Below are 14,553 nucleotides of genomic sequence, written 5' to 3' on the forward strand. Positions count from 1 at the left end.
TAACTCATTATGTCCCTGTGTGGGATAACTCATTATGTCCCTGTGTGGGATAACTCATTATGTCCCTGTGTGGGATAACTCATTATGTCCCTGTGTGGGATAACTCACTCCCTCTTTCTTTCTTTCTTAACTGAAGACTACTTACAGACAGTCATATCCCATTTTGTCAATACCCCATTCATCATGAAAATAGGTATTTATGAGTGATGTAGGTATGATTCATTAATTTGGATCTAAATGTAGTTAAAGTTGCTTAATATCTGATGAGGAAAGAAAGTGTTTCTCAGAGTCAGGATTGCTAATAGTGAAGGCCTTACTTCTAGCCCCGAGCATTTGTTTACATGTTGACCCCAGAAATTAAGACAAAAACACTCCTGGTGTTAATGCTGTAGGAGGATGGGACAGAGATATGAAACAGCTAGCACTGAACCCAGGATGAGGCTGGTGCAGTGATGTATAGGTAGCCAACATGCTCTAAAATCAATACAGTGGCATTCTGGGTAAAATGATAGAGGTATAAATCTGCAGACCTCGAAAGAAATTGGAGCCTATGCACATTAATGTCTCAAGAAGAAAGAAAAGATGGGGGAATATTCCATATGCAGTATGAATATGTCCTTCACAAATGAAGATTGGGCTAGATGAGTGAGGAGGTTTACTGTAACTGCAAGAATTCTGTAGTGGTGAGTCAATTCTGTATTGAAGAAGGTCAAAATGATAGCAGAATATCAATAATGGGTCATAGCATGGTCCAAGTTATCTGAAATGTGGGCCATCATCTACAACACAACATTAGCAGAGAAGACATAAAAGGATCCTCCATGTAGCCAAACCTTGCCATACGAAGCAAATAGTTCAAAGTTGGATTTGAAGAAAACAATGTGGAGTGTTTTGCTCTTATACGAGTTGTGTGCAGTGGCCAGGTCATTGGTAAGGTGGTCACTGATGAATTCTGGGAAATATTCAGAATGAAAGATGATGAGAGTAGCAGAAAGGACCACTTGAAGCTGTAGGCTGGTGGTAATTATAGTGTGACGTAAATAATAATGAGACTGTGGCAAAGGAGATAGGCCCATGGAACCGATGGAAGTAGTCAGGGAGGTCAGTTGTTACAGCAGGATTTAGCATGTCTATTCGTTAGGTAGAAATCCACTTAATACAGTTATAGTTCATCTTGTAGTGAAGATGTTCACCAAAAACCAGAGAATGGAAATTATCAATAAGCACATTAGGACACCTCCAGACACTTGATCCATTGCAGTTTGGCCTTGTGAAAAGGATGGTCATGCTTACTGAATCTGACGGACTTCTTTGCAAAGATGACTAAGGCAATGGATAAGGGGAAAATGGTGCATACTGCCTACAAAGATCTGGTTAAAGCATTTGATACAGTATTCCACTCGGGGAACTAGGTATAAACCCCTTTATAACAACTGGATAACTAGCTGGCTCACTGACAGGACCCTGGAGGTTAGAATTGGTGAGACCACCTCTACAAAGTGGGTGGTCACCAGTGGAGTCTCTCAGGGCTTTGTGCTGGGCCCACTCCTCTATGGCATCCACTTCTTGGATAGCAAAGCCAATGTTAAATTTCTCTGTCTAAGCAAGTTTGCAGATGATTTAAAACAGGGAGCAGTCATTGAATCCCTACAAGATGAGAGAACCCTTCAGGAAAGTCTAGTACAAACTCTTGGTACCAAAACCATGCTTAAAACCCATTACCATGAAATGTATTATAGCACCTTTTGGGAAGTTTGTCCCCCTAGATAACTATGTCATCAATAAAACATCCCTAAAAGTTGATTCACAAGTCAGGGACCTGGACAGTCCTGTAAATAGTAACCTAGCCTTCGACCAACATGTGTCCAAGGTAGTAAGAAAATCCTATGTTGTTCAACTTATAAGAAGGCATCTAGGTCCAGAGAGGTCATCATACTACTATACTTGGCCCTTATCAGACCCATCATAGAAGATAATGCCCACTTTGGTATGCACCTGACAAGACACATGCAGCAACTAGAACTTCCACAAAGGTTCTTTACAAAAAGAATGCAGGTGGTAAATGCAATGTCCTACTCTGATCACCTCAAAGTCCTGTCTCTTTACTCAGTATTATGCAGACCTCTGAGAGGTGATCTTTGCCTGGCATCTAAGATATCACCGGACCCTGCTTTGATGAAACTTTTGCACATCCGCAAAACAAACAGCAGCAGATAACTAGATTAAAAGACCTACATTTTGTTTGGGACATAAATAAGACATGTTGGAGAAATAGATATGTTTCTTAGATCATTCCCATTCACTGGAACAGGCACTCCAGCCATGTGAAGCATAGTGCCTCCTTATCCCTTTGCAATGTAACTTCCAATGGGCAGAGCCTAAGCCTTTTGACAGACTCAGATTATGTCCTCACATTTCAAATGAATGCTCACATTTCTGTAAACATAATGGTTATGAAAGAAGTATAAATGGCAAACTCTTCAGCACAAACTTTTTATAGTGTAGTATTCTTTATGTGCTAGATCTTAAACCAAATTTTATAAGTCATAGTAGACACAGTCCCCTGGATTCTGCAAGCCCTGCACAGCACGCAGGACTAGTGCAGGAGCTCCAGCAGGCAATATGTCTGCCATGCGATCCAGGAATAATCTGTAGGGGGCGTGCACGAGCGCACCTGCATTAGTCCTGCACGGACTCAGCTCTGTATGCAAATTACCCCATTTGCAGGAGAAATCCATGCAAATGAGGTGAATTTGTTTTCCAGGAAGCTGGAAACTGGCCGTGCAGGACTAGTATAATCTGTAGAAATGTGTTCCGCCAGTGACGAAGTACATTTCTGAAAATTACAAAACGGAGCAATGGCAGCTCCAAATAAAGGGTGGATATCATGTATAAAGCATGCCAATGGCCAACTATAAGGCCATTGGCATGGAAAACACTTGCAAAAAAAAAATCAACTTTTATTTTTTTAGCCAATCTCGGCTGTTTAAGCATAGGGCAGTGACGTGCAAATGAGATCGGGGGAAAAATAAGAAAAAAAAACTAAAATAAGCATTCTAAACAAAATCACTATTCTGCCATTATACTCAATGGCAGGCAGAAGACAACATGGCCAGTGAATAGTGGTTGCTAAGGGGGGAGGCTCAGTGTGGGACATGTAACTATGCATTAGCAGGCAATCCTATGCAAATGAGGGGAATGATAGTGAATCCCAGATTTCCCCTGCATGCTAGGCAGCTCCCAACAGTGTAAGAGTAGGAATAGCTTGGTACAAACCTAGGAGTTAGCTGACATCATAGGGGGGGTGTATCAGGCATACTGTAAGCGGATTGGAGCCCTGTAGCTCGAGTTTGCTCCTAGCTTAGCACAGCTAAGCAAGGGGGTGTGTCTGAGGCTGCCTAGCACTCTTTACATTGCCTAAGCGGGTGTGCATGCCGGGAACCGGGTTTTAAAGAAAAAAAAAGTAAACCAGGAAATAGCAGCTCTGTGTACATTTGAGCACTGTGTTTGCCCGGCATGCCCCCGGGCTTAAACAGGAAGGCAATGTGAAGGGAAAACAGCAGTAGGAAGGTAATCTAGGAGAATTAGCATAGATGTCAGTTGAAATGTATCCGAGTCAGCCAATTACACAGGCAGCAGCCCAGCCCAGCACTACTATAAACTATGCAAACACCTTTCCCTCGGTTTTTTCCCATACTCTACACCCCCAGTGTATACAAGCGGGGAACTTTTAACAAACAAAACAATAAAATGATAGGGGCTGCAGCAGCTATCATAGAATAACATGTGGAAGAGGCTGAGGGTGGTGAAGATGGGAATGCTGTTGACCAACCCACAGTGAGGAGATGGAGAAGAGTGTACAGACCCAGGGTAACCTACCAGGGGCTATATGAGCTGGAGACAGTGGAGCGCTATAGGGTGAACATGGACCTCCTACAGCAAATTGTTGAGCTGTGCAGGCCACGCCTGACACACAGAACTAACAGAGGCAAACCCATTCCAGTGGATACCAAGGTATGTGTAGGCCAAGCAATACTAGCCACAGGTACCTCCCAAAGCCCAGCTGGGGATATCATGGGGATCTCACAGGCATCAGCATCCAGAGTATTCAACCAGTTCCTGGATGCCATATCGGCACATGCCAGTGAGCATGTATATTTCCTCAACACCTGTGAGGTGTTGGCCAGCAATATGCGTCTCTTCCACCAAATAGCAGAATAACCTGTGGTAGTGGGTGCTATAGACTGCATGCACATATGAATCAAAGCACCACCCAGTGATTGGGGTAGGGTCTACATCAACCGCAAGGACTTTCCCTCCATCAGCTGCCAGGTCGTGTGTGATGCCCAGGGCATTATAATGAATGTGTGTGCTGGCTGCCCTGGAAGCTATCACGATTCCCACATCTGGCATCTGATACAGCTGTACCAGAGATTTGCCAATGGGGTCATCCCTTATGGTCACCTAGTGGGGGATGCTGGTTACGCACTGGAGCCGTGACTGATGACACCCATCAGAAATGCACACACACCCAAACAAGAATGCCATAATGAGGCACATGCACAGACCAGACTTATAATACAGCGTGTGTTTGGGATGCTCAAGTCACAGTTCCAGTGCCTGGACACATCCAATGGAGCCTTGCAGTACTCACCAGCTACATATATTCAAATTGTCATCGCATGTGCCATGCTACACAATATGATCCTGCAGAAGCAGCTGCAGCAGGAACAGCATTGGGCAGAGCCACACAGCCCCCTACCAATGCCAGGGCCTGCACAGGCACAGAGGGACTTGGAGGAGGAACAACCTGAGCCTGCCCCAGTAGGCAGATAGAGGCATGCCCAGTATGCCCTGGCCTTGGCAAAGAGGCAACGCATAGCAAATACACTGACACAGTAGGGACCCAGGGAATGACACCTCTCTCTGACTCACACATACAGTAAAAGGGATGTCAAGCATGATGCTACCTGTGCTCAACCATGTATAGGGAGTGTACTATGTGCATCTGACATAGGCAGCCCTCCAGCACCATCCTCAATACTGGCACACCCAAAAGGTAAGTCACTCAACCTACCATTTGCCGAATGGAGTAGAATGTGTTGTTACCTGTATCTATGGTATGGATGTGAGCATGCAAGAGAATTGGGTGGCTGAATGGTATGCCAGCAGATAGTAGACACCTATAGTGGCACCATGAGATCTGTAACAATCACTGGTGTCACCATAGTAGCCAGTACTACACAAGGCGACAAAACCCACTGCAGGAAATGTGCTGGGCGATGTGTGTCCATATGACTCACACATGCCAGTCAGGGAGGTTCACATACCCTGCAACAGTCTCAGCCAGCAGGACAGGTGTAGACAAATACAGACAAAGGCTGTGATAAGGCCTCTGAATGATGCAAAAAATCGCTGTTCCGAAAAAAAAAAAACCTTAAAACATTATTTAATGTGGGGGGCTTCGACCCCCACACCCCCCGATGTGGGGGGCTGTGCCCTGCACATCGCCCTACTTAATTATACCAACTCAGAGATCGCACCACAGTGGAGCAAACTCCTGAAACCAGCCCAGCGATTTTTTTCCCTGAGAAAAAATTTGCTGTTCTGGGTGTTCGGCATTTTCAGCGTTCGCTGAAATAGGGTTGATGAATCAGCATTTGCTTTTTTTAAGCTTTCACTGATTCAATATAGGCCCAGTCAGCATGATAGGTTAGAATACAGGATGAAATGGAGTACCTAACATACCAGTACAGTCATAGCTAATGTGTACAAGTGTCAGGTGTGCCCCCCATCCTATGTAGAAATGTAGTAACAGTCAGGTGTGCCCCCCAATCCTGTGTCGAAATGTAGATAGTCAGGTGTGCCTCCCCAATCCTGTGTAGAAATGTAGTAACTGTCAGGTGTGTCCCTCCACAAGCCTATGTAGACATGTAAAAACAGTTAGGTGTGTCCCTTCCCCCAATCCAGTGTAGAAATGTAGTCACAGTCAGGTGTGCCCCCTACGAAATGTAGTAACAGTCAGGTGTGCCCCCTCCCAACTACTGTGTAGCAAAGTAGAAACAGACAGGTGTGCCCCCTCCCCCAATCCTGTGTAGGAATGTAGAAACAGTCAGGTGTGTCCTCCCACAACCCTATGTAGAAATGTAGTAACATGTATTGTGTAGGTATAATACCATTGCAGCACAGATGCCCAGAGGTGGCCAAGGTAGTTGGGTAGGTTGCAGCATTTGCACAATATGCAGGTATGTGTGTGCTAGGTTGGTGTGTGTTTCATATTGTGTGAGAGTGGTCAGTATGTGTGCATGTTGAGGTAAGGCCTGGCAGCCATTGCCCATTACTGTTGATGACAGGGGCAAGTCCTCACAACTGTAGTGCCAAAGAATATTCCCACCAATATAACACATGCTAGCAGTAAGTCACTGTAAATGTATGGTGGTAATATGTGACACCATCTGAAAGACTGTCATGGCCTGGCTGTTGGGATAGAAGCAGTACAGAGGGAAAAGTACCCCAGACATACAGTATATATTGTGTCACTGTGAAATGGAGACACCCTTGGAGTTGTACATACAGGTATGCATTACATTATCTGGTCCTGTAGTAGGGGATACCGGTGTTGTCTGCCCGAACACTTGCAGATCACAAAGGAGGTAGGACTGATGTATTGGGAAACAGCTGATGTACCTGCACATGCCAGCATAACTGGAATGCCCCACGCATATCTGTGTGTCAGATGCAAGTAGTGTCCATAGCACACATGCACCCAGCTCACGCAAACACCACCCACAGGTACCTCTCTGGTCATATCCCTGCTGTGGGGAATGGGTACAATATGACCCTACCTGTATATGGCAATAGCAAAAGAATGCAGCATGCAGTGCAGGTGTCCCATGCAGGTGTTTCCCTAGCTGTAGGTAGCATCCTGCCAGCATCCACACCACCTGATCAAGACTAATAGACAGTATTGGCATGAACACCTAGCACACCTACCCTGTCACCCCAGGGGAATATACTGTATGGTGGTCTGAGACTGTAAGACTGACAGAATGCAATGGCCTGCCTCATCTGGCCCACATCAACACCTAATGGCCCACAGGCCTTTGCCAAAGGCCTGTGTCTCACATGTACTGCCAATGCATGTTATGTCATGGACACCCAAATAACAACATAACACACTCCACATAAGCCATATGCAAGGCCATGTGGACAAACCACAGTAATATGTCCACCATATCCCACTGCATGAACTGTAGACTAACACCAACACACAGCTGTGATGGGGTGATAACCTTAGGGAAAGTATCAGGGAATGTATGCATGATGTATGGAAGAGGATAGAATAACATAGGGGGGTGTGGGAGCATGGGCAGCATGGAATGTGCAAAGTCCGACACAAAGCTGTGTGCACACACTATCCCTGGCTGCAAACACATAAATGGGTGGCTACATACCTGCCTGTACACCACAATAGGGATAATGTCCTGATTCATGGCCCCTGCCTCTGGGTAACCTGTGTGAATCTGTACAGCTGTGAGGTATTGCCACAGCAAGATAAGGCCATACTGTCATGTTGATTGATGTACAAGTATGGGATCCTCTGCCAGCACTGTACCAAGGTGATGAACCAGATACACAGACCCAGCAGCAAGTGTCTGCAGCTCCCCCTCCAGAATGGCATAACTTACCATGAATATGTAGGCATCTGCCACAATACCGAACACAGCTGCAGTCACCCTTGTCCCCCAAGACATCACTGTGAGCAAGAATGTACACCTGACAGTACATGAGAACAGATAACATCACAGTGTATAACAGTACACATGTCTGAATATCTCTGCTAACAGCAGTACCATGTAGCTGAAGCAGCACAGACACAATCACCTACAGTACACACTATCCCTTGCACAGTTAGTCCCCATATTGCCAAATGATCGATGGATACCCTGCAGAAACAATTTGCTACCTGTAGGTGTACAACACAAAGGTCTGCACTGGAGTACAAACTACCTGGAATTGATCCACACATTCAGTACAGAAGGGCATACTGGGCATGCTCGCACACTTAGAGAAATGAAGGCAAGGTCAGACAACAACATACTGAAAGGTCATACTGGGCATGCTCACACACTTAAACAAAGCCCATGTCTGCAAACAACAGTGGACCATATATATCTGGCAGTTGCAGATGTTAGTGCATACACTCCTCAGTATGCACCAGTCATGCTTTTCACACACAGTGGATAGGAATACAGACATATATCCAAGGACAACACACTATAATAAGCCAAAAGTAGACGTACATAGATGTGTGGAAGAAAGTGACTGTGACAAGGAGCCATCCATTATGAGGCCTGCCCACCCAGCACACAGACAAATGGCTACAACCACATGAGGTGTAAATGTCACTCACTGTAGGCATTAGCCACCAGTAACCAACAGCATTACAGACTATGTGGTGCAAGTGCTAGCTGTGCAACATGACTGTACAAGGAAGTAGTCATCTAGCAGCTGTATACACGTACCTGTGGAATATAACCCTGCATGTGCCTGCATGTGGTGTGTTAGCCTCTAGATGAATGGGTTATGGCCCATGCACACACACTGCCCTCCTCATAGTCCTACAATGACAAGCCTGCTGAGGTCATCCACTTTGAAATACACATTTGGGAAAGGTGTAGCCCAGTAATCTCTGTGGCGCGTCCTGTAACTGAGCACTGCTGTAGTGTGATAAACTAGTTAGATAGGAGTTCTAATCCCAGACATGACAACTGTGTGTGTGTGTGTGTGTGTCTCTGTCTTTGTAGAGAGCAATGCTTTTTAGGCTAGTCACATTCACTACAATTCAAATGCTGTACTTTGGCAAGACTGTTGATGTCATTCACTTTGAAATACACCTTTGGGAAAGGGGTTGCCCAGTAATCTCCATGGCACGTCCTATAACTGTGTACTGCTGTAGTGTGATAAACTAGTTAGGTAGGTGTTCTAATCCCAGACATGGCAACTGTGTGTGTGTGTGTGTGTGTGTGTGTGTGTGTGTCCCTGAGTATAGAACAATGCTTTTTAGGCTAGTGACACTCACTACAATTCAAATGCCCTACTTTGGCAAGGCTGCTGATGTCATTCACTGTGAAATACACTTTTGGGAAAGGTGTAGCCCAATAATCTCTATGGCGAGTCCCATAACTGCGTACTGCTGTAGTGTGATAAACTAGTTAGGTAGGAGTTCTAATCCCAGACATGGCAACTGTGTGTTTTTGTCTGTGTAGAGAGCAATGCTTTTTAGGCTACTCACACTCACTACAAATCAAATGTCCTACTTTGGCAAGCCTGCTGATGTCATTCACTGTGAAATACACCTTTGGGGAAGGAGTACTCCAGTAATCCCTGTGGCACATCCTATAACTGCGTAGTATTGTAGTGTAATAAACTAGTTAGGTAAGAGTTCTAATCCCAGACATGGCAGGTGTGTGTGTGTGTGTGTGTGTGTGTGTGTGTGTGTGTGTGTGTGTGTGTGTGTGTGTGTGTGTGTGTGTGTGTGTGTGTGTCTGTGTTTGTCATTCATATCCTGTGTGGAGGTGGCTGTGAGTGTGTAACAACTGGACTCATTGTGGAGTGGGTTTTGCAAATTCCTTATATGGTGGCCCTTGTATATGTCAAAATGTCCACCATACAGGGATAACAAATGTGAAATAGCTGAGAGGCTGGGTTGCAGATCCATACCCCTACATGTGACATCAAGGCCAGATGAACAAAGTTAGCAATCCTTGTATTACCCAGAGAACACTCTCAACCCATGACTCATACACGCACACACACACACACACACACACACACACACACACACACACACACACACACACACACTTGCCTAGGCAACAATTGCTATATTGGTAGTACCCTGCATATTGCACACTGATAATAACCATGGTGTGATTGCAGTGGGCTACTGAGGGCGTGGCACCCTGTCCGTCAGTCCAATAGGCATGTACATGCAGACAGTGCACCTTCCCTATGTTCCCCACTGGACACCTGCAACACCTGTGGTGCCATCAAATGTGACCCACAAAGGACATACCATGCTGGAAACACATGCCCTGTATGGACAGATGCCACTGACACCAGGGAATACCTGCATCATGCTATCAATGTAGGTGCAGGGTCAACCTGCTGTCTATTAACAGTTCCCACCACATGAGGCCAGGACTGGCACATCTGATGATAATCTGTGTACACAACATGGGCCAGACACCCCAGGTACAGTTCCACATGTCACTGTACATGCATATGGGACATGTGCACATCCCAGACACTGTCCATGTCATGGACTAAGGAACACATACATGGCAAGCAATGCACAGCAATGACCACACACAATAGTTACCCAGGTGATAGGATGGTGAATACAATACACACCTGTGTGGGCAAATCCAGACACTACACCCCTGAGCCACACTGCAGACCATTGTCATGTGGCCTGATGCCAAGGTATACCTATCACCTAGCCTTGTACAGCCATCTGGCACAGTTGACTACTACACACCTGTGAAGCAATGCACACATGCATGTCAGTACTGGCACCCTGTGTCTGTGTGTATGTGGTGTATGATGCCTATGACCACATTCTCACTCACTACAATCCCCATTGGCATACTGAAGCATGCTGTCTGATGTCAGACATCTCCACATACCCTTTTCCCATATAACCTCCATATAACCCCTGTGGTGCATGTGATACCTGCACAGTACTGTGTTGTGGCAATCTAACTAGTGATGAGTTGTATTCCTGACCCTGCCAAGTGTGTCAATGTGTGTGGGTCCCTGAGAGAGTGTTGCTGTGTTGATGCTGACACCTGTTCATGTGGACAGGCATGTGTACTACACCTACCGTATAGCTACCATATCACTGTTGCAGATGTCACTCACCATCACATATATGTTTGGAGGGCTCCTCAACATGTAACCTATGTGGCGCATCCAGTAACTGCATAGACATGTGATAGCAATACATGGGATTTGATACCCTGTACTGGTAGGTGTGTGACACAAACATGCTTAAGTTTTACTCTCCCACCCCTCCCTGACATATTTTTGCCTCTGTCTGCCTCTCTCACTCCCTCTCTGGTGGATGTGGAGACTTACACCTGCTTTATTTAGGCAGCAGCATGTGTATTGTAAGTGATTCTCATGATCACCTGATGGCGTCTGCACGAATTGCAGCCCTCCTCTAGCTGATTGCTTGTGGAACAGCTGTGGTAACATTCCCATAACCAATTGCATGGAAACACACTCCAATATCTAGGAACATCATGTTGGTGTTGGGCCTTTTCATTCTCTGTTGTTTGGCAAACAGTATCACAGATGGATTGGGGATTTACCTCTAACAACATACACTGTGGAAACAGGCCAACACACAGGAGGGGGATGTGCCTGACATGACTACAGACTGTAAGTGCTGCTATACTGCATTTGGAGTAATGTTGGTTTAACAGGGTGTGTGTGGATATGGCTGTCCTACATGTTTTAATACCTGTCATGTCAGTGCTATGTTTATGAGGAAAGCCCCATCTGTAGGGTCATTTGCAGACTGGGCAGTGCATGGTGCCTTTTGTTTCTTGTGTTACCCACAGACCACCTATCTGTGAACTGCAGAAGGTAGTGTGAGGACTGCAGTCAGTAGATGGTGACAGCCATGAGAGTTACTGACTTCATATCCCTCATAGGACATATGTTGCAACAAACCCTATTTCAACAGTAAATATATGAGGTTATCACATCAACATGTCAGTATTGGTCCTGTGTTTGTGCCTCCAGCCACAACTCTATCGACCTCTGTACATATGTCATGCAGTAAGAGGTGCATATGTTCTGTACACTATATTTATTCACATCATATCTGATAACAAGCCAGTGATATATCAGACTGCTACACATGTTATGTATAGTAGGGTTTATATCTGAGGACATAACTTGGACATTCTGTGGTTGTGTGTACAATACTGAGGTCTGTGTACTTATGGTGACTGTCAGCAGTGTGTATATTGTGAATATGTACTTTGACCTATGTACAGACTGGTAGATGTCATTGTTATTGGTCCAGTTCTATCTGATGTTACATGCTGCTCCACTGTATGTTACCCTGTCGGCTTACATGTTTGTAGGGCCAAACACACACATGTACCACACCACAGACAGGCATCAGGCCACACTGTGTAGCGGACCAGTATATGTAGGGTTATTGTGTGTGAGTGGCAAATATGAGGATGGTGTTGATCAGATAGTCCATATACTGTAATATTACACTAGCTTACCATATGTGGCTGTGGCTGTGTTCACATTGGTTGTGGTTATGCACTTTCACACAGGTGTCTGTTACTCTGTGCTGTGACATGCTGTAGAGCCTGCTATATATGCAGGTACATGTGTATTCCCCCATAGGAAATGTAGGCCAGTGTTGAGGCATTTTGCATGTAGTCTGCACAGTGCTTTGTTACATGCCTAGCAGCTTAATGTACTTACCCAGTGAGATGTCATGTCCAGATACTTGCCAGATGCACTGCGGCCAGGCCACCATAACAGTCATGTATGTCAGACAAAGCAGTGGGATGCTGTACAGTTGTATGTCACTAACTAGTGGGTAGTATGTGGCCATGGCACCTCTGTACCAGCAGTTATTATGTGTCAGGACAGACAGGGGTGTGTTAATGCATAACCTATGGGGGCAAATGTATACCAGTATTTACATGATATACCCATCTACATGGCTGTTAACATCCACATTGTCAGGCTTGGTCCGCATGTCTTGCACTAAGGGGTTATGTGTATACCTCTGGACTGACCAGAGTGTATCAGACTGTCCACATATATTGGCCATATCTCTGCTGTAGTCCACAGGAGCATTACTATGCCAGCAGTGGTACTGTACTATGATGTCCTTAGGATGTCTGTCAGTAGCTAATGGTGCACACGTTACAAGCAGATGTGACCTCCCACACACACCATGTCTGTGAAGACAATCCATATTATAGTAGCAACAGTCTACAAATATACCTGCAATACATACCTTACATCCCCTTGCACTAAGAGGTTGGGACTATTGGGGCTGAGGTAGGGCTCCACTCCATGTTCAGGACATATGGTGAACATATATGTATATATAATTATCCATATATCTATATAGATATATACACATTTACATATCGACATACATAGATGGATATGTATATGTATGTATATATATATATATATATATATATATATATATATATATATAAACACTCAGATATATACATATACAGAGCAATATATGTCTACACATATACAGATAGAGATACATATGCACGTATACATATGGATATCTACATATATATTGACATTAAAAGGTATATCAGAATGGATATGTATGCACATATAGTTATAGATATCTACATATATACCCACATAAATAGGCATATCTGTTCACATAGGATGTTCATACATATATAGCTATATATACACACACACACACACACACACACACACACACATATATATATATATATATATATATATATATATATATATATGTGTGTGTGTACATACAAAGAGATATACACATGGCCATATATATGTTGCACTATACAGATGTGCATATAGACATATGTATGAGTATACATGTGTATGTACATGTAGACATATATCGACCTATATATATATATATATATATATATATATATATATATATATATATATATATATATATATCCATATTCCTTTCAAAAAACTTTTTATTGAATTTTTAACAAAACAAAACTAAATCAACAACAACAAAATTAGAATACATGTGAAAAATGAAACATTCAGAGATATTTATGAAGATACAATTTGTAAAATGAATGTTTTGTCACAATGCATTTTGAGAATATACATTTAACTATTTACATTATATACAAATGTTAACCAAAGAATGTATCTAGGTAAGTATTAATCTAAAATAAAAATATAAATGAGACTGAGGTCTACAAATCCCAAAAAAAAAGTGGCCATCTATACGCTATTAATAATATGTAACACCTTTTCTATAGCTTTGTTAATAAATGTTAACTTCTTGGGACTTTGCACTATCATTTTCATGCACTGATGTATGTGTGGACCAAAATTTTAAAATTATTCCAGTTCAATTTGGTACGATCCAACCAATTTTGAGAGATATATAATTTCATAAGTGAACATATGTATATTAACACATGCATATCCAATTTAGAGAGATAAGTATTTGGTAAGTGTAGTAGTGCAGTTTCCCAAGATAAGGTAGATTTATGATATCCCATTTTTTGTAAACGAACTTTTAGGGATGTCCAAAGTTTGTGTGAATGATGACAAGACCAAAAAATGTGTAAAAGATCTGCATTAGGATGTGAACAACAAGAACATGAGGGCGATTTATTAGAATCGAATTTATTAAGTTTAGAAGGAGTAAAATATGCGTTATTGTTAATCATTAGTTGAGTGTAGAAGAGTTTTTTGAAGGGTGAGTATTCTAATGTAATTTTGATAGCTGAGAGTTTCTGATTT

The 14,553-nt window shown here is 43.5% G+C and overlaps 1 protein-coding gene across 5 annotated transcripts in view; it reads left to right on the forward strand.

Moving 5' to 3' along the window:
- Positions 1-14,553, forward strand: part of ASB15 (ankyrin repeat and SOCS box containing 15) — a 520,090-nt gene that overhangs the window by 365,452 nt on the left and 140,085 nt on the right. The window lies entirely within an intron of this gene.

This window comes from Protopterus annectens, chromosome 11.part0, assembly GCF_019279795.1.
Source record: "Protopterus annectens isolate FY-2018-M chromosome 11.part0, PAN1.0, whole genome shotgun sequence".
NCBI lineage: Eukaryota > Metazoa > Chordata > Ceratodontiformes > Protopteridae > Protopterus > Protopterus annectens.